Source organism: Perca fluviatilis, chromosome 1 (assembly GCF_010015445.1).
Source record: "Perca fluviatilis chromosome 1, GENO_Pfluv_1.0, whole genome shotgun sequence".
NCBI lineage: Eukaryota > Metazoa > Chordata > Actinopteri > Perciformes > Percidae > Perca > Perca fluviatilis.
Window position 1 is genome coordinate 40348980 of NC_053112.1, and position 22199 is coordinate 40371178.

Below are 22199 nucleotides of genomic sequence, written 5' to 3' on the forward strand. Positions count from 1 at the left end.
AACATGAGATCGTATTCTGAAGTCGCCATGACAGTCTGTCTTTGAATTTCCAGAGAATACAATACAATACACCTTACACCTAACAACTGAGACGACGGGAGCGCGCCCCAACTATAGCAAGACTATCATGATTTTATTCCGAAATGGGAAATTAGTCTGTGACGGTAGAACCGCTCGAAAAGTCGTTTGGTGTAAGGTCAGCATTACCGTACTTCCTTTGCTCCAGCGATAATTACTACGCCCACTAGAGGTCCTCCTCCAACAACAAAGTAAATATTAGTAGTTATATGCTGCTTGCACAATCACACAATCAACCAATTTGGCTGTTTTTTGGATGAGAATGGTCTGGTATTTTCTCATTTTAGTAAGAACTTTAATGCAAAATGAACATAGCATACAAGGATCAAAACATAAAGCGTTGTCCAAATGGGGTTAATACATGCTGTAACCCAGTTTGGCCACTTGAAAGATATATAAAATAGACATTTTTATATTGTTTTGATGATATATACTGTCATATTGCCAAGCACTACCACCAAGCCGCAAATGAAGCTACATAACTTAAGGTGCTATGCATTTCTTTGATAAAAACACAAAAAATAAAAATAACAACTCCAGGTATATTCACATACAGTAGGACATTTGAGTATTGCTGTGCTTAGCAACTGTTCATAATTGAACATAAATGCCTGTTTCACTCCTGTGCTTACACACATGACTGACACAAACCCACCCATAAGCACAGAAAAGCACTACTTCCATTTATTTCTCGCCTTTTCTTAAATAGTGAACCTAAACATCCTTCAGGCTCCATCAACCGACCCCTTTGTTTACATTTGGATCACGCATTGTCGCTTCAAAGAAATGTGGCTATTTATTTTAGATGAAACTGCACGTTATAAACAGATGTGGAAGAAAGAGCAATCATGATTAGTGCCAAGCCAGCCATTAACGTGATTGCAATTTAAATCATGCCCAGACTCATTCTAGTTTTGTTTTTAGCAAATCTTCTCAATCATGCAGCTCAATTATACACTGATTGTTAGTTGGGTTCTCATCATGTGTTGCTTATGATGTATGAACTAGGACCTAGACCTAATTGTATTGTACTGGCATGCCAGCATTGGTTGTGAGTGCTTCTCAGAGAGAGAGAGAGAGAGAGAAATGAGGATGCAGGTAATCATATTGCAATATGAGCCCCATTCACATGCAGGGGATACTTTTCAATCGCATAAACAAACAAACAAACAAACAGATATTAACCAACAGTTTAAGACAACACATTAGAACATGAAACAATTACAGACAGATTTTTCATCTTTCTCATCTGTGATTGCGATGCCTTCATGAGATTACTATTAAACTGGTAGCATAATGGTAGGGGCAGTGGTAGCTTGGAATTAAGATCCAAGGATTTCCTGTAAACACAGCAATAAGGCCTCCTCTGCTTTACAACAGGAAATACACACTGTGTGTTGTGTTCTGGTTTTGGCGGTAGGATTGGGGGGGAGAGAAAACACACTTTAAAGGTGCTGTGGGTAGGATTGTGAAGATCCAGGACTTATGCTACGTCATAAACGGACATTTCAACCTCTCCGTTTACAAAAATAACATTGTGCACAGCTGTCAGTTTTCAGAAAAGTGTTCGTTTAGACGAACCCGCGTATATATGGCGTCAAGAGCATGCCAAACCTGTAGGTGGCAGTGTAACGAGAAGCTCAAGCCAACAGCAACAAATCACTTCCTCTCTCTTCTCTTCCTCACTTCCTTGGCTGCCTAAACCTCCGTTTGTCTCAGTTTACATGCAAACGTGCAAACAAAGTTTTCCAAATTCTCCACTCTGGCTGGAGTTTTTTAGAAAGAATAATTTTCAGAGGCGAATTCTCCGTTTGTGTGTAAACGAAGGGCACAAACGAAGGTAAATGTCTCAGTTTGTTTTAAATAACCATTTAAGTATAAACGGGGTATTAGCCAAAACTTTGAACATTGAAAACTTCTCAGTCCCGCCCCCCTTTCTCCTGAAGCCCAAAACGGTCTCATAAGCCCCTCCCCCCACAAGGGAGAATGAATGCACGTGCATGAGCAGTGATTGACACGCAGTTAGACAGTGCTTTATTTTATTTTTATTTCCAAATATGGAAATAAAAAAAGGTCTAAACCAATCCATCCCCACACTGTCAGGATTCAAATTCAAAACACAGAATCATTACATTACATTAGATTCAGGGCCATAACCAGGAATTTGGTTCACACTGAAGTCATGAGTCCAAGTTCCTCCAATACCCCCATTGCCCTAATTATTTAAAAACATAATTTAGATTTTTTATATTCTATTTATTCAAATAACAATTAAATGCATAATTTGTTTTAATTAAAGTCTAACTCAAAGCCATCCCCACACTGCCAGGAATGAAATTCCAAACACTATTTATTTTGTTGGCCTAAAGGTAAAGTAATTAAATTTCAGAGTCTAAAATATTTCAATGAGCCCAAAAATTACCCCAAATGTCCAAAGCTTCTTTCACACTGCAGCACAGCAACCACGCTGATAACTTCCTACATGCATGAGCGTTCCCCCAAAAAGGAAAGCGTTCTTAAAAGTGGCCGCTATGGTCCAAGGATGCTTCGGTGGACCTCATGAAGTTCTTTCTGGCGGACGTGCAAGCTAGCTTTTTGCCATGCAAAGAATTATTTCAAAACTTACATTACATTACATTCATTTGGACAGGTGCTTTTATCCAAGTGCATATGACCACCATTGACATATGACAAGAGCTTGATGGCGTCAAAAACTGATTGTGTTCACTGCTACATTATAGTGCTGAAAGATTTCTTTTTTTAATGTTTCCTTTACCAAATAACTATCATTATTTATCAATTTGAACCAGTTTACCTCTTTGCATTGTGCACAACGCTAGTTGGAAATAGCAGATGAAACTAATCAATCTCGGGCTCATTGTTCAGAGGCATCAGCCATGAAAGCCTCTACTCTGATCAGACTGCCTTTGTTTCTCAAATCTAACAAGAAACATGTTCATTATGAAAGTTTCACAACGTTAAATTGAACGGCGCTTTTCCAGTGATCTCTCTTTCACAGTTTGTCCCTGTCTCCCTAATTTAGTTCACCTTTTGGTGACACTGTTTCATGCTCATCTTTGAAATAAATGTTGACAATTTTCCCTCATTACTTTCTGTTGGGTCAAAATCAAAGTCAGATAAAAACAAAATCAACTGATTAGGGTCTGCATCAAAACTGTCACCTCAGCCCTCCTTGATCCAATCAGCGTTCATCTTGCTTCCCTGTCTTCCTGTCTCCTCAACAGCACTCATTCCCACTGGTATTCAGTATCTGCATATATTCATTTTCTTACTCCCTCACTCTTTATTTTCTCTGAATAATCTACTTCATTCTCTCCTTTCTCCTCTACCAACCACTGCATTATCTGCTAATAACCTGAAATTTGTTTGCCACCGTGGTGATACAGAGGGATGCAGCCCGTCCTTTTACTCCTCCAACCTTACTTGGTTTATAACACCTCTTATTGAGTCTGATCAAACGCCAATTGAATCCCTGTCAAATATTTGCATTTCCCCCTCGTCTGTTTGATTTAACTGCCGATTCTGTCAATCCCGCCTTTGCTGCTGCCTTCCTGAACCCTGCCACAGCTCACTGCCCTGCAATCTAGTTTCCAGATTTACTGTGTAACAGCTCCTAATGACAAAGAGAGTCCCTGGATCCCCAAGTGGTGCATTCAATGCCAAGGCATTCAAGGTTATTCAGGAATATCAAGCAGGGATTTGCTGGAACAATGGGCTTTATTGCACGAGTCTAAAACAAACAATGTGCATTATATGCCAAAATACCAAGTGAGGAGTTTTGTTGCTGAGTGAAACATGGAAAGTGTAACAGAAATTGCAATGTACATGTAGAAAGATGTACTCGAAGTAATGCACTTAAAAGTTGGGAATTTCCTGTCATTTACTATGAAACATATGCTTTTTGCACGAGTCATTTTTTCAACATACAAATTGGAACTGCACATATGTTCTGTTATGTGAATGAGAAAATCCTTGCACACAGCGACATGTCTGTACATGTATACTGTATGCTTACTCTTTTTCCAACTGCTGCTCAAGAAAGCACCAACAGAATCCCACCACTACTTATCAAGGCCGAAATGAGTGTGCCTGGGAATTGAATGGTCCTCATTTGTTTCCTTTACGAGTGTTGAGGCAGTGGTGTTACCCCCTGGCCAGCTGTAACACTACTCTCTATTACACTTGGAACTGGAAGAGAAGGAGTGGGGTTATAGCCGTTAAAGCCTGCTAGTACCTGGTGCATCCTGATTCTATGGCCTGTTGGACTGGCTGTCAAAGACACCGCAGAGAATAACTCGCCTACAAACACATACACTAGCACACATATCGCACATAGAGGCTGACTCATACTGTATGTAGAGCAAGACGTATTTTTCTTTAGATCTAATGTATCACCGTTCCCATCTCACTTTTGCAATCCAGCATATTTCCTTTCTCATCTGAATCTGCTTTTTGTTTGACTCTTGCATTTACTTTGTTGCCTTCTCACCTTGTGCCCATCCTTTTTTGTACATTTAGTTTCCTACTCTTTTTGTGCTGTGCCTTCTTAGTCCTCCTTAGAAAGTATCTGACACAGGTGAAGCTGCCAGCCCTCCCCATGGCTGGGGCCTGGGGGAGAACTGTCTTCTACCAAGTCCTGTAAGGGGGGCGCACGGCAGGTGTTCCCACAGCCTGACATCAATGTTGCAGCAGAACAACCTCACCTCCACTACTGCTTTAGACAGATGGTGTCTGTAGGGTGCTGACTGATCATTTAGGGAGTTGCTGTGAATAAGCGCTGATGCACTCTGTGGCATTATCCCATCCCCAACCGTCCGGCTGAAGGGAAGGTAAGACTTCCATCTGTAGGTTGCTTTGAACCTAGCAGCAGAGATTGTTGGAATTCTGAGACATCTCACTTGGCAGCTTTGGTGACCCGTCTCACATAAAAGATGTGAGGAAGTGACCGGTTCCACTGGGGATGTAAGTGAAGACAGTGACACAATTGTGGATGTAACTGAAGACAGTGGCATGAACTGTATGTTTTCCCTTTGTTCTTTCTCTGAGATGAAGGCAGTGGGTCCCAGAGAGGGTCAAATATTTTTGTTTAGCCTGGCACTAGTTCACTTCTATGGACCCGAAATATCCTTCTGTCACGTTTCAGGGTACCAATAAACAAACATATTCTTTGTTTTACCGTCAAGGTGTTAGTCTTCATATGCAAATGACCACCATTCAGCTATTCCAGCTCACCCAACACGTTCTCAAAGTGTGTGGACATGGCACTGGAACCATTGAAACACCAGGGGGTCAGAGTGCTTTCCTATCTGGACAACCTCATCCATTATTTCTGATGACGACAATAAGTGGGACATGGGCTACATTTGTGGCTCGCCACAACAACTCACTGGAGATTGCGACCGTAAAGACACTACTGAAAGTGTCTCCCTACTTCTCAGATGTAAACATATTTTATGGCCATGGTGGCATACATTAACAGGCATCATCTGATCCATCCCACTTGATTCAGGGACAACTTCCTCTGAGTGTTATGTCCCCTGCCCTGCATAGCCTGTCCACACACAGCGAGTCAACTTTAGGGAGGATGATTTTTTTGGTTGCACCCTGCCCTAACAGGTTTCAGTATGTACTTCCATTTCCAACTATTCTTCCAAGGCAGTTATGCCATGGTTTACAGAAATGCTAGCAGTCCCACCGTTGACAAACCCTTTGAGGAAAAAAATATCACAGGCAACTGGTGCGAGAGCAAAAGGAAGGTAAACTACATTACTTATGCGAGACCGACTGCCACACCCATAGCCAGGCTCATGCATAGCATTCTCAAGAGACTTGGGGAAGTACAGGCCTGGACCAAGAAGGTGCTATTACTATTATTAGTGATTCATTGGGTCTGCAGAGATCTGCAATTTTAGTTGTTTGCCCACCAAGGTCACAAGGTAACCTGCATCCATCACTATGGCAGCATAGTAATTGTCGATAAGGTCCATAGTCATACCCATTACGACATACAGCACACCCTATGGCCAAATGGATCACTATGAGCCATACAATACAGCAGCTGTGGCCAAGCATGTACCACAACAAGTACGCTTTCATTATGACTGACCCCTTAGCAGTGGATCTCAAATGAGTTCTTCCCCTCTACTTAAAGGAATGCCAAACAGTGGGTGAGTTTTAGGTTGGAATGGAAACCTGCAGATGGTTGGCTCGATATGGCACGTTTGGTCACCATTGCTATATATTATAGTTCATAGTGACCTATCCATGGCCCGTAGGCTGTGCCTTGGGTGTGCATTGTCACCGACACAGCAGGAGGTTCAGGTTATCAAGTTTCAGCCCTAATTTGTAGTTACGTATATGGGGCTCAAATGTAGGGGCTTATCGTGGGTTGGCTGGCTTAGTGTGCATTATTCAAATTTCCAATGTGTGAATCTGCAAGCTTGAGAGTTAAAACCCATAAAGCCCTGCTAGAGAATTAGAATTATAATACCTAATCATTGTTACTTAGCAAACCAGTACAATGTCTGGAATAGGGATCCTCCACTTAAGCATTATTGTACAGGCCATAGAGGTAATCCTGACTGGGAACTATCACAATATGCTCCCATACAAGCAACAGCTCAAGAGTAAATTCAGTGGATGGAAAGAACTACCATCATCTTGGTCAGCTTCAGCCTATCCTAATCAATTTATTTGCCATTTGTCAAGCAACAAACTTAAAAAAAAAAAAAACAACATTCAAAAAAACACAATCACTACTTTTTATTCCTACTATAGGATGTGAAGTGAAACTAGCATTTGCATAGCCTCCCAGCAGGCCTCTCAAGCTCTCTGTTGAGAAATCCTCATCTCTGACATTATTCACACCACCCTAGCCACACACTCACCAGGCTTTCCTTTTCTATTTTGATTTGGTTGTTGCCATTAAATGTCCCGGAGGGTCTCCACAGGGTCTTGGGACTCTTCCTATCCCCTTTTTTTCAGCATCTCCTTTCATGTTAATCCCTCACATTCTAAATACATGGAACAGGTAATTATCAACCATCAGGGTACATGGGTCAGCACAATTACACCATTAACATGTCACCCTGGCTGCCTGCATGGAGTTAGCCTCTGCCAATAGCAAGTTGGCACCTGGGCACTAATGAGTTGCTAGGTAATTAGAGATTGGCTGTACTTCACTCACATGCAAACATAAACACACACACACACACACACACACACACACACACACACACACACACACACATCTCTACAAATACCTCACATATTTGGATGTGGGTATGTGTCCCTCTCTTTTACTCATTCTCTCAGCTGGAATAGGTGGGCTAGCCATATGTCACAGCAGTTGGGCTGCATTAGTGCAGTGGGCGATATGCTTTAATGAACCTGGTTCTGAGGAGGAAAGACGAGGAGGCGTGCTTCTGACATTTGTTTTAAATGGTAATTAATGTTGAAGTTTGTGGAGGTGGGAGGGTCAACAGCGGTGGGGGACATGTGCGCGTATTGGTTAACTAAAGTTGTGTACATGGGCCCTTTGTAGTTTGGCTTATTTGAAGCTAATGTACTATGTGATTCTTGCTTTTCTGAGTTTGTAACGTCATGGTTAAATGCACTTATTGTTTGGATGAAAATGTCAGCTATATGAAATTGAATGTAATGTGACCGATTGCAGGTGTGAACGTGGGAAACTAAAGATTTGAACTAGGATTATGCTTAACAATTCAAGCATTAGGACAAGGAATCAGGGTGTTTTTCTGTCAAATGTTTCTTTATTGTATCACATTTTTCATACGGGACTTGGGAACTTGCGCAGAGACATTGCAACTACTCTTGCAAGTACTGGGTGTTTCACTTAAGTACACACCTGCTTCTAGATCTTATCTTTTCACGGGAAAATTGCCGCCCTCATAACAGCTTGACTGTGATATCACATGCAGTTGCTGGCCCTGGTGTGTCATTAGAAGTGGAAAAAAAGGAGCTCTGCTGCTTAACATTACTGTATGTGTCACATTCTCTATACTTGTCACTTCACTATTTATCACGCTCAGTCTCAGTTTTTTCGGACTGTAAAATATGTAATGATACAGTGTAAAATGAATTTGAAACGGCTGTCGCTGGCATTCCCAGAGGCAGTGAGAATCAAATGGATGCAAAGGACGCAACAGTGGAAAATGTGCAAATATCATCAAAACAGTGTTTCCCACTGGTGGTGCGACGAAAGCCCAGGCAGCGCTTCTATGTAGAAGGAGCTTCTGTGATACTGTCACACTACACTGAGCTGGATTCATCACTGGAGATCACTCACTATCAAAGCTAGTAAGAATCAAATGATTTGTATGAAATGTTGAAATATGGGAGATTGTGTTCCCAGTGGTGAGGGAAGCAAAACTTGGTGGAGCGTGGGATAACTGAAATCCAAAGAGATGCAAATCAAATAGAGTAGAAACGTAAGCACTTTTGGCAAATCTGTTTAAAACCTCTGACACAGCTTACATATGGGAAGCTGTGTTTTTGAGGTATAAATACATATGATTTAAAATAATTAAATTACAAATTTACAGTGAAATGCCACAGGGAAGTTAGAAGCCTAAGCAGTAATACCACAAAAACTGTTAGAAGCATACTATAATACTTGAATTTATGGAAAGTGAAAGTACTCATGAAGCACAATGGCCCCTTTCAGTGTATTATTATATCGTATGTGTGGTCGAGGTGAGGCTTATTTATAACACAACTGGTGGCTGTAGCTGCCAAATAATTACAGTGTAGGAATATTCCCATAATAAGCAGCATATGCAGCTAATTGTGTCAGGGAATGATATGCATCAATTTGTTAGTCTTTTTATTTGTTTCTTTCTTTCTTAGATGTTTCATAGAAGAACATCAGCAGTCTTTATTTCTTTCTTTCTTTTTGAGATGCTTTATAAAAGAACATCAAGTCTTTCTTTCTTTGTTTCAAATCTCTCTCACTGCCTCCCCCTATCATGGAGATCACCTCATAACTCACTCAAGAGCAGCCCAATCCATCACACTGTATTTGGGTAAATACATTTATGAGTCATCTTTGCTGAAATCTGAAGCTCATCCCCTGTGTAAATACCTCCTCCTTTGTAGACGGGGAGATTAATCTGACCATCTCTCTCCAATCTTATGAGAAGGGAACCTAAGCTGCTGTGAATCACAGTTATTTAAGAACACGGGGCAGAGACGCTGTTAATGCCACTCTCGCTCCCCTGTCAACTGATGAGATGGCTCATTGCTATGCACACCGGCACAGAAACGAAACAACCTAAACTCTCACACACACACACACACACACACACACACACACACACACACACACACATGCGTGCACCATTCATGATGAAACACATAATCACACACACCAACATAATCTCACACAGACATACATTTCCTCTGAAATTGTGACTGACAGAGCAGACAAGTCAGCGCTGACATTCTCTATCCCTTCCCTTAGATGTGTGTGCACCTCATGCTCTGTAGTGGCTTAGTGTTTGTGTGCAGGCTATGTGTGTGTGTGTGTGTGTGTATTCATACCATTTCCATTCTGAGATTATGCATATGTGTGTATTCATACATATGCATGTGCCCGTGTCTATCACTGCCTTTGTCTCGATGCCTGTCTCCAGTTTCTCGCCCTCCGGATTCACCAGCAGTATTAACATTAGCCTCTCCGTATGCTGTGGGGATGGGGCAGAGGGGAAATGAGGGATGGGATAAATGAGGAGGAAAGAGGTCATCGTTTGCAGAGGAGGATGAGGGTGTGAATATTGTCATGCAGAGAGCATGTGGGAGTGGAACTTCGTAGCCGGAGATCAGGATGAAAAAGAGGAGATGGGAAGCCAAGCGAGCGATTGTCAAGTAGGGAGAGAGCGAGGGAGTGGCAGGTCTTAGCAGGAGCGTGGCTAAATGGAGGGGGCATGGCTGGGTGTCACTCAGTTTGAGTTGAGTTTAACTAGTCAAACCCAGTGTACCATGTGGGTTTCACGCTTAGGTTACACTGTCAGAAGAAATATCTTCCCTCTAAAGCCATTTTCTATCTGAATTCTACATGATCATAATTCTGATGGCATGCGTTACTGAAAATTGGTGCAGCAAATGGGTTGATTTAAGCCCATTCATTCACTGCCCGGTAGCTTCAAATTATTTTAACACACCTACAGTATGTGTCAGGTTACAGCAACAGCATTGCCAGATATGTTGATATGGTGCTATTTTGCCATTTTTCTAGCCTGTTAAAGGGATGGTTCGGAGTAATTTCACCCTAGGGTCCTTTGCACCATGACCTCGAGCCAAACACCCTCCCAGAAGCTTTTTTCCCTTGGTCTAACATTGGTCAAGTTAGCGCTATCAGCCGAATGGCTTAGTGCAGGCGCTAATGGAACCAAAGGTGTATCTCGTAAATTACCCCACTAACAATGACCGGAATGATACCAAACTTCTACAGTAGTACAAATAGGTTATGTACTCATAAAACGATGGATTGGAAAGTTTGTAACTACACCAGGAGTTTATTTAAATAACACTTGCCTGATGGCTTCTACTGTCTGCTGCTACCACTACCTGCAGTAAGACGAGTGCTTAGGGACCGTCTACAAACTACAACACCGAAAAGAGATACAACAAAAATATGTATTGATTTAACTTATTTTTTTAAAGTAAGTGCTGTAGGACAACTAGCAGGAGACAACTTATAATTGAGGTAAGTTTGGAGACACTGCCTTATTTAATCATTAAATAAATACATTTTTGTATCTCTTTTCGGTGTTGTAGTTTGTGTATGAAGGCAGGATAATTTGTGTTTAATTGTGTTACTCGCATGTAGGGGGGCAACACTTGACCCCAAACCACAGGCCATACAGCTTTTAGTTTGCAAATTACTTGTATTAAACAATGGAGCAGATGAGAGCATTTTTTTTTTTTCTTGTTTCATACCTAAGGGACTGTTCGTTATTTATGGAATGGTCCACGGGAGGAAAATAGGGGAGGGTCATGTCTTTTTATTCTTTGTTGAGGGGAGGGTCACCCAACATTTTTTAGTCTAGGGGGGGAGGGGGTCACCCAACTTTTGTGTTCATAGAAACAGCAAAATTTCAAAGTTGCTTGTTTTTTCATGTAGCGCTTAGTCTCAGCCCTCATTCCCTACCAGATGGGTCTGACCCATGGGTTTGCTGTGGGGCAGGGGGAGCACTGCCCCCCTGGTGGCTGAAATGAGTAATTGCATTGTTTAAAAAATTTGTGGAATAATTACGCCTGGCATGACCAGATATTTTATAACACAAAACAACTAAATGATTTCATATACTGGTTTAGTAAAAAAAATATTTCAAACCCAGTGTTTATATACTAGCGCCAGCACGTAGCTCTTGTGTTGTTGAAATGGTCTAACCACTTTGATTAAAATAGAAAACTAGCAACGATAAACAAGGAGATCTTCTTGAAAGTGTGAAAGAGAAGTTATACAACGCCGTGGAGCTGCCGACCCCGTCCTAACAGCGTGTGAATTGAATATTCCGGTGAGTTAGCTTAGCTGCTAGCTAACAGCAAATTAGCACTATCTGTGTTGTTTACCATGAGAATTGTTGCTTGATTTGTGTTTTAAAACCAGTCGGAATTAGCTACTAACCTGATGAAGCTACAAAAGGGTATGGTTAATATTGAAATTGTTGTCATTGTACATGTAGGAAAATGTTAACTTAGCTGTTGGTTAATTCAGCTACAGACACGTGACTGCTATGTTTTCGGTAAGCTAGTCAATTAAGATGGACAAATAACATTGAGTTTAAGCTAAAATGTTTAAGTGAAATGTGGTTAAAATGTGTAGTATGTAAGAATATTTTGTATCCTGAGGAGAAACACAAGTGAACCGTTACTATGGACAACTGAGTGATTAGTCTGCACGTTTTGTGCAGGCTGTTTTTTTTTGGTGAGACTCTACTAGAGACAGAACAGTGCTGCTCAAGTCACCGTCGTCATACTGCCTCCTGGGTTACATCTTCATCATCACCATCTTCTTACCACTCACTGGATCTTCGCCGTCATCATCTCCACTACTCACAGGATTTTCCTGTCATCTACTCCATTCTCTGAGGAGCCAGGATGGACAGTTTTACCTGCTAAGGGTGGTGGTAGGAACTTGAGTGCACTCAAACGAATGAAACAGGGTTGAACAAACAAAGACTGATTTAGTATTCCCCTGGTTATCTCAACGAAAACCTGTTTCATTCTGACATGTGTTTTTGGTTAATTTTGTTTTATATTTTTTATTTTCTTTGTCTGGTTTTGATATTTAAGTTTGAGTACATTGGGTTTGAACCTAATTGGCCTATCTAAATTTGATTACCATACTGAATTATTTAGTTTAGCCATGCTAGACTTCTGGTAAAAGATTATTTTGCATAATCTCAAATTGAAAGTAGTACTGGTTGTGGGTGCAATTTGTTTCATGCCCAAGGTAAGAGTTAAATTAATTCTGTGAGCAAAATGGTAGTGCTGTAAATTAACATACATATGCAAAGCTGTTGTTCTAACTGAGAGGAAAGACAGAAAAAATAACCAATAATACACCACAGTTAAACGCAATGCAGTGTAAACACTGCATTAGGGGCAGCGTTCCAAGCTGTAAATGCGACATTGACAAACCCCACCACATAAGGGAGTCTCAGTGGGATGCTCCTTGTTGATTTAACAGTGTCTGTGCAGAGGACCTTTAGTTAGGATTATTTAGGGAGTGTTCATACCTATAGTTCATTTGCTTTGGTCTGAATCAAGTTGATAAAGTGATGAGTTTATAAACTTGGAGCGATTTCTCCTTGGTTCAGTGTCGTTTCAGACCTGGAAAAACCCAAGGGTACCAAAATGCATCATTACAAATCACGCAAGAACATTCACTCCTCTTATGTTATGGTCAGATGTGTCATATACTAGTGGATATTTCTTGCATCTCAATGGTCAAACCAGCTCATCTCATTTGAAAAATTAGACATTGTTTCGCAAGCGATGTTGCTACGTCTGCTCTGCTCTACCGGTGTCTGTCTCCGGACTCCGGCTGGTTTGACCACGTAAATGCAAGTGAGGGACGGCGAGCTTGACTGCTGTCTATTTCTGTGAGAGAAACACTGCAAGCTGCTACAGTTTGCTGCTCTGCCGCATCACAGACGGCTAAGCACACCTGACTACAGGAGACATTAGCTCAGACTTGCGGAGTTTATATAGTTGGTGCAGTTCGAGGTCGGATAACGCTCTCACCACAAACGAACCGCTCCAGAGTTGGAATGAAAGCGTACCGAGACCACCTCATCAAGGAGGTCTCGGTACGCTTGTTTGGTCCGCTTTTGGTGCACACCCAAGTGCGATTGCTGCATTTACACCTGCCCAAACGAACCGCACCAGCAGGGCAAACGAACTCTAGTGTGATTCAATCGAACTAAACGAGGCAGGTGTGAAAGCACCCTTAGTCAAACCACTCTTTCTAAGGTCATGAATTAACACCTAATTATTGCTGAGTAATTAAGACGTTAATACTAATTATTAGTACAATATGAAATAGTGTGTGGCTCTTATACATTACTTACATACTTACTATATGAACATGACACTATTTTCAAAGGGGAAATATTTTGCCAGTGCACAAACAGAGCGAGTAACCATTCATAATGCCATCTAAAGGATTTGTTGAATGTGCCAGAGGCCATGATTTGACATTGATAGAACACAAAATACCACATTTCGCCTCACCTCCTGGGACCTGTGCTCGAAATTTGAACTCATTCACAGACGTTTACTTAGAGAAAATAAGGAGAACAATCACACTCCAATCGCATAATATTCATTTATAAAGGGAACCTTGGGTCAGTGACATTTATTCAGTCAATTCAAGTTTCATTCAAAGAGGCAAACTCTCTATCAGGGCCTCTATTCATTCTCCTAGTATATACGTACAATAGAGCTCCAGCACATCCACTAAGTCTTTATTTGGTGAGCATTGACTGTCTTATATACTGTATATACATTTTAATAGATATTTTAAAAGCCATTTAACCATTGTCTTTCATTCACATCCTTCCTTCACTACATTAGTTAACTTTTTGGTAACACTTTATGTTAAGGTACACATATTTACTATTAAATAGTTTCTTATTAACATGCATATTAGTAGCATATTGGCTCATTATTAAGCAGTTATTAATGCCTTTTTCTGCATGACCATATTGTACAAATACTAGGCCATTAACTAAGAGTTTTCATCCTAATTACTGCTTATTGATAGTAAGTAAGGAAGTTGTTGTACATGAATTACAATTTTAATATGAAGTATTTTGATATTAAGCTTTTTCACATTAGATACTGGTGAGAAATCATGCTCTGTGGTCACAGTTTCCAGTTTGTATTGACGTACTGTAGTTGTGTCCAGAGAATACTATTGAATGCCTCCTCATGTCCCAATCTTATGAAATCCTAAAAGTAAATTACTGTAGAATAAGGTGGATTTGTATGCCCAGAGTGGAAGATGGTTGGGTGAAATAATAATAGCTTAGGGAAATGACGGCTGAAATGTGGAAAGAACATTAGGAGGATAAAGATGGAATGAGTATAAGGTTGTAGATGGGAGAAGTATGAATTAGAAAGATAAGGCAAGGAGGTTTAGGTTGTGAATTAAGGAAAGATGGAGTACAAACAAATAAGAAAGCAATGGATAGCTCTATCATAAAGGTGGCAAGAGGTGCTTCCACTCATTAGTGGAAGCGAGAAAACCAGCAGAATTGGCAAACAGCAGGTGGCTGGAAAAAAAATCCTTGAGAATTATCCGAGTCTAAGGTGGTCTCTTGAAGTCTCTGTATGATCTAGGAAAATTAGGTGGTTGAATAAATCACATGAACCATTGACTGTTGCTACTTAAAGTAGTCTTTATCCCAGCTTGGCTGCCCCCCCCTCTATTTGTCCAATTTACTCAAGCACCAAAAATGTGTTTAAATGTGCAAATTCTACGTTAGTTACTGCCAAATTGATATTCTATTTGTGTGCTTATCCTCATTTTGTCTTTTCCCCTGATGTTGCTGCTCTGACAACCTTATTTCCCCAGATAAATCATTATGGTCATTTTAATCCAATTTAAAGGTTAATAGAGTAAGTAAGGTATTAGGAACACCTCACAAATACGTAACAGATATCCATCACAAGTGAAACAGTTCCTTTTTAATTGTCAGTACTAGGCCTCCCTGGATGGCATTACCACCACTAGGTGAGGTCTGATTTCATTTGCAGATTCAGTCAATCATCCAGATTGTAGAAATAATTGGTCCGTAATCCCACAGCTCACATTTCAACTACAGTAGAGTGCAGCTGTCTTCTGAATTATATTCATTTTTACATGTATGTAAATGATCAGTCCTCTCATCTAAATCGAGGTACCGTGGTACTCTTAACATTTTTTATTATATTCCCGTAATAGGCAGATGTCAAAAACAGAATGATATGTGTTAATGTAAAATACCAATCTCAGGCAAGACTAAAATCCTTCATGATGCCAGAGTTAAGTCAAGGTAGCCTATTCATTTTTTCAGGGGTTTATCCAGATTAGAAAGGCAAAATAGATTTGGGAGCCTCTCTTCGAACCATAATTGTGATCCTGAGCGATCATGGAGGATATATTTATTCATAATTCAAATTGAAAGTCCAAAGAGAAAACGCAGCAAGATCAAATTGAAAAAGCAAAGTTGAAATGTAAAATGATAATTTGAAAATGTAAATTGCAATGCAAAAAGTCAAATTTCAAATGCAAAGCTTAAATATAAATGCTTAAACTGAATTTGGCAATTGCCCTTTGACATTTTAAGATTCACCTTTTCCATTTCGTTTTAACATTTGGCTTTTCCATTTGGATTTAAGATTTGGCTTTTCCATTTGGACTTGACAGATGTCAAAAGTGTATGTAAATGAGGAGGCGTGGCCCAAAGGTTGGTGGGAGGGTCTGAAACGAAAGGGGTGCAGAGGCACCTTATGGACAGCAGGGGGAGCTGACTGCTGGGAAGCACCCTGAGGTGAGGAGCATCTGGCTGCAGCTTCGCTACCAGGCTGGCTTGGCCTCTTGTTTCACATTAGATGATAGAAACTGCTGATGTAGGCTAAACACAAATGACATTTCATGCAACAACGGTGACGTTTTCATGTAGTTACTGTAATTGGGCCTGTGTATTTTTCCGTTCATTTGATTTCTGATTTGAAAAGATATCCAAATTTCAAAAATGTCATTTTAAACCTTGTTAATATTGATGACAATGTGTTCAAACTGAAAACGAGCCATATTTCAAGAAATAAACTTATCCATGATTCTATTGAGACTTCCAGCTGACGACTACAGTTTCTATCATCTAATGTTAACAAGAGGCCAAGCCAGCCTGCTAGCAAAGCTGCAGCCAGATGCTCCTCAACTCAGTGTGCTTCCCAGCAGTCAACTCCCCCTGCTGTTCATAAGGTGCCTCTGCACCCTTTTCATTTCAGAACCTCCCACCAGCCTTTGGACGATGTCTCCTCATTTACATACGCTTTTGACATCTGTCAAGTCCAAATGGAAAAGCCAAATGTTAAATTGAAATGTAAAAGCCAAATGTTCAATCCAAATGGAAAAGGTGAATCTTAAAATGTCAAATGTGCATTTATATTTAAGCTTTGCATTTTAAATTTGACTTTTTGCATTGCACTTTACATTTTCAAATTATCATTACATTCAATTATGGCATGATTTATCCTAGTAGCTTAGTAAAATAATATTTTTTATTTGATCTCGCTTCGTTTTCTCTTTGGACTTTCAATTTGAATTATGAATAACTATATCCTACATAAGAGATGGAATTAAAGTTTCTTTTCTTTGTGTAAATCCAAGGACAGTGCCAGCTGGGGACAAAGTACCAAGTCTGGTAACTGTCCCTGGGAAAATATTCTCTGACTTCCCTGACAAGGTTTCTTATCACATGTCTTAACAGTTTTCTTTTTGAGGAATTTGTTCAGAATACTTGAATAACAAAAGCCTCTGGCATACTAAGCACCAGCCTTTCATATTAGAGAGTGGAGCCAGCAATAACATAATAGTGGCCTCTTAGTCAATTATTTCTCTGGGAGAAAAGTATGTATGTAACATCTGTCGTTGCTTCATAACTGGAGAAATTGGTCATCCACTTTCTTTTTCCAATTTTTTTCTTGTTCCTTGTAGAAAACGTGGGGGAAAGACATTTCTGTTTTTTTCATCCCCCTTTCCCTGCTCTCGATTTCTCTCTGTTTATCAGACGACAAAAGAAACAAGAATTAGCTTGCTAGTGCACCCTGCGGCCCTCCCTAAACGGCGGCAGCTCGGAAGCACCAGAGACCTTCACTTAGCGGATGTAGCAAATCAAATTCAGCCAGCTAAGCGCAAACCCCAGTGCAGGGGGCCACAGGCTGGCGGTTGGTAGCTGGCATCGGTGCTGACCCTCCTCCAAAACGCGGTGAAGGAGGGTCTGGCTACTCCACATAGCATTCAGGGATGGGAGGAAAACGTGCTCTTGTTTAATGGCATTTCTTTAAACCAATCAGAATCGTCTTGGGCTGTGCTAAACTCTGCACAGAGCCATTGCAAAATAGCCGTGCAAGAGAAAACTCAGATTGGACAGATAGTCTAGCTAGCTGTCTCAATTTATGATGCAGAGATCTGAGGAGCAGTCAACAAGTCTTCATAAATCCACCAAATTTAAAATTCCAACACAAAGAAAGCGGAAGGAAATGGAAAATACATGCATCCAGCAGAATTTTCCTGCAGCACCGGAGCAATCCCGGAAGTCGAATGCAAAGGATATAGACTAGTGCTGGTCTATCCAGCAACAGTCTGTGATCAGACCCCTGGTGATGGGGTTTGTGCTGGCTGAATTCCCCAGGCAAATAAAAAATTTGCATAAAAACAGGTGGATGGAAATACACCTTAGGAGAGGAACTCTTCTGGTTGAGGTGGAATGCTTGCTCAAGATCGCCTACGTAAAAGTTAAAAGAAAAGAAAATGAATCAGGGGAAGATGGCCACTTACAGTGAACAGGAAATATTAAAGGGATGTTGGACAAGATGACAAGTGTGTGCAAGAGCTGTGGCTTTGAGATGCAGAGAAAATGAGGGCTATGTCAGAGACAGCGGTGGTGTCAGATGGATTTACATAAGAACCACAGTGATCTAAGAACAGCCAGAACCCAGCTTTGGTAAAGGGGCTCAGCTCATGACATGACACAAGACCTGATTTCAATGTAAAGGGTCTTAAGCGCTTCACAAACGTGAGCACATGGGTGTACATGTAAGTCATACATATATCACCATTTGGGGAAAATGCAGCATTAGTAGTATACCTATCCATCCATCTATGTATTCTGTCCATGTCTGGAACGTGGTGGCAGAAGGCTTATTAAAATAGCCCAGATGTCCTTTTTCCCCCGCCATGTTGTCCAGATCTACCCTCAGATATCCCGAGGTGTTCCTAGGGAGGTGGAATATTTAGTATAATTAATTTTGGTGGAATCAGCAGTGCATGCACTCAGCACGCAAAATAAATCTGTGCACATTTCTTTGAATCTCATTCAGTGAACTTGTAGAAGTGTATAACTTAATGAAAGTGCAGTTTAACTCGCATGTGTGAAAAAGTTTGAATGATAAATCAATAACTAAGGAACATAAACCTGCCATGTCGTCCAGATCTTCCCTCAGATATCTGAGGTGTTCCTAGGGAGGTGGAAAACTTAGTATAATCAATTTCAGCAGGCACTTGGCATGCAAAGTAAATCTGTGCACATTTCTCTGAATATCATTTGACTATGATGAAGTTTGGCACGTGAATTTGTGGTGTTTGACCATAGCAAGCCGTGTAGACATTGTTGACTTTGGAGGGATCTGAGAGCCATACAGTCCAAAATAGGAAGACATCGTAGCTTATTTACTCTGTTGCATCATTTTATTCACGTTTATTTAACTTCTGTAGTAGTACAACCTGCTCAACAAAACAGGAAGGTTTACAGGTAAATATAAGACAGGAATCTCATAATAATGTCTTTTAGTATGAACTGTGTGAAGTTATTGGCCCCCAAGTGACCCAGCTAACAAGCTAATCTCACAGTTAACAACTCACTAGCACTAGCTTTGTTTACACACTAGCGGATAGCTCACCAGCTACAGGAGTTTACCAACTAGCACCCTGGGAGAAGTCTCCTTTTCACCAAGCTCATAGAACCACGTATTTAGTATGGGGAAATTTTGCTCTGCCACCTTCTAGTGCAAAAGACCTAAAGCATCCATTAAAGACATTCTGATCAGACTCCCAAACCATTGCATTATCCAAACTATTATCCAGCCATTTGGGAGCGCTTGTCCGCATTCGGGTCGTAGTGGAAAGACGTTCCCAGGCCAGATTGGATATGTCACACCTTCACGGGGTTTTGGGTCTGAAGCACCGAAACCCAAATTACTCCTTTTTTATGTTTATTTTTTTTTGGCATTTTAGGCCTAAATTATATAGGACAGCTGAAGCTGTGAAACAGAAGAGAGAGGGGGAATGGCATGCAGCAAAGGGCCGCAGGTCTGAGTTGAACCTGCAGCCGCTGCGTCAAGGACTGGGCCTTTGTACGTGGCGCGCACGCTCTACTGGGTGAGCTATCCAGTCGCCCCCAATTGACTCCTTTTGACGAGAAGGAGCAGGAGTTCTAATCTGAGTTCCCTTTAGATGCTTGAGCTTCTTGCCCTATCTTTAAGTTGGAACCTAACCACCCTGTGAAGTATTTTGGCCACTTGTATCAGTCATCTCATTCTCTTGGGCTTAACTGTGAATGTGGGCAAAAACATTGGAAAGGTGCACTGCCAATTGGGCAGCTGGCAAAAGGCGACATCCTTGGCATGGTGCAGAAACTATTTCTAGGTAGGTGATCACCTCATCTGGCTTCTTTCACTGTGATGTAGCAGTGAGTCTATTCCGAACTCTGTGTGTATATGTGAACTGCTTAACACTTTAGTGCGTAACTTGTTGATATTAATGAACGTCCGTTACATTCAAGCCATTGCCAAATGAGTTGCTACAAAGGTAATTAAGACTATCAGCTCCACACAACTCTCTCTGGATTTTCTGAGTGTGGCTATGGTCAGAAAATGGTGTCGTCCGGCAACTTTTGAGCGCAGAAAATCAAGAAAAGATATTTAACCCTCATGCCCTCTTCGGTCATTTTTGTACATTTTTCTCAAGTTTTTTTTTTCATTTCGTGATCATTTTTTCTGTGTTACTTCTTATGGCATGAAATTTTGTAGGAATCCTTCTTTTCAGTCAAAGTTTTTAAATCCAGTCTTTTTTAGTCTTACATGTCTTTTATACTTAAATGATTCATTTTGTACCCTCTGGACACCTTCGAGGCAAAAATGTCCACGCACACAAAAACTGTTATTAAATCATCATATATCAATATTTTTTCTGCTTTTTTGTTCATTAAATCACTTAAACAACTTCTTACCTAATCAAAACCACCAAACATTCAATCATTTTCAGGATTTTAACCCTTTAAATACCAGTTTATGTATTTGAAGTATGTCATTTTTTATAAGAAAAAACACAAAAATGATTTTTTTCCCATATAATGAATAATATGTAATGGGGCTTTGGTGGTGATTAGAGGCTTGGATATGTCAAAGATAAGCAACAAAACTGATTTGATTGCATTAGTATTTTTATGTAATTCCAGATACTCCCTTTGGACACCCCTTCGAGGCAAAAAGCGCCCCATTGACTTCAATTATAACCACATGTTTTGATCTCACTGCCTTTACAGTATAAAACCATGCATTCTGTAATGTCAGCATTTCATTTGACAGAAAACTAGTCATATTTGACATTTTTACAGTATTTCACCAGATTCAACCATTTTGCCCTTGGCGGCCGATGCATGAAATTATAGTTATATTATGGAGCTGTGTGTGTTTGTGTTGTATGTTATGTATGTATGTATGTGTTTGTGTGTGTGTATATATGTATATTGTTGTATGTAGGTGTTTGGGTGGGTGGACTGTAAAACTTTTACTGTAAATTTACAGTAATATACTGGCAGCAGCTTCGCCAGTAAACTACTGTTTATTTACAGTAAGCATACTGTATTTTAAAACTACAGTACTTAACTGTAAACAGGTATACAGTTAAGTACTGTATTATATGAATTTACAGTAATATACTGGCAGCAGCTTCGCCAGTAAATTACTGTTTATTTACAGTAGGCATACTGTATTTTAAAACTACAGTACTTAACTGTAAACAGGTATACAGTTACTAACTGTATTTGAATTTACAGTAATATACTGGCAGCAGCTTCGCCAATAAACTACTGTTTATTTACAGTAGGCATACTGTATTTTAAATTTAAGGTATTTTACTGTAAATAGACATACAGTTTCTTACTGTATTATTTTAATTTACTGTATTTTACTGGCAGCTACTTCGCCAATATTACACTGTAAATCTAAAATATCCTTTTATGTTCATGTCTTTTTTTATTTACTGTAAATAAATGTATTATTTAATTTGTTTTACATTTATACACTTGTGTTGGCAGCATAAAGTAATACTATTATAAAAATCTCAGAATACTGATGCAGAAAAAGAAATTCTGCAGCTTTAAATTCTACCTTAGGAGAAGACGCAATAAATAATCAGTCCTAAATAACAATGAAAAAGGCAAGATTCAAAATCTAATTAACTCTTTATTTATACTGTATAGTAAATATCATGTGAGTATACAGCACGTTTAAAGAAAGGTACAGCAGTTTGCAGTTTTGTGAACTGTATCAATGCCGTAGCAGAAAAAGTTAACACCCGTTTTGCGGCGTGTTCGTGACATCCAACATACGCACTTGTCTGCATACAATAGAAAATGTGTCTATCATTAGCAATCTAAATCATCCGAGGCAGACTGACCCCGAGCTACAAGGTTGTAAAAGCAAGAGGTCCGTATGAAATCAAACTTGCATTAAGAAAAACATGTTTTATGTGTGATCTTATGGAGGGAAATTACACTACCCACAATCCTAAGTGTAACAGT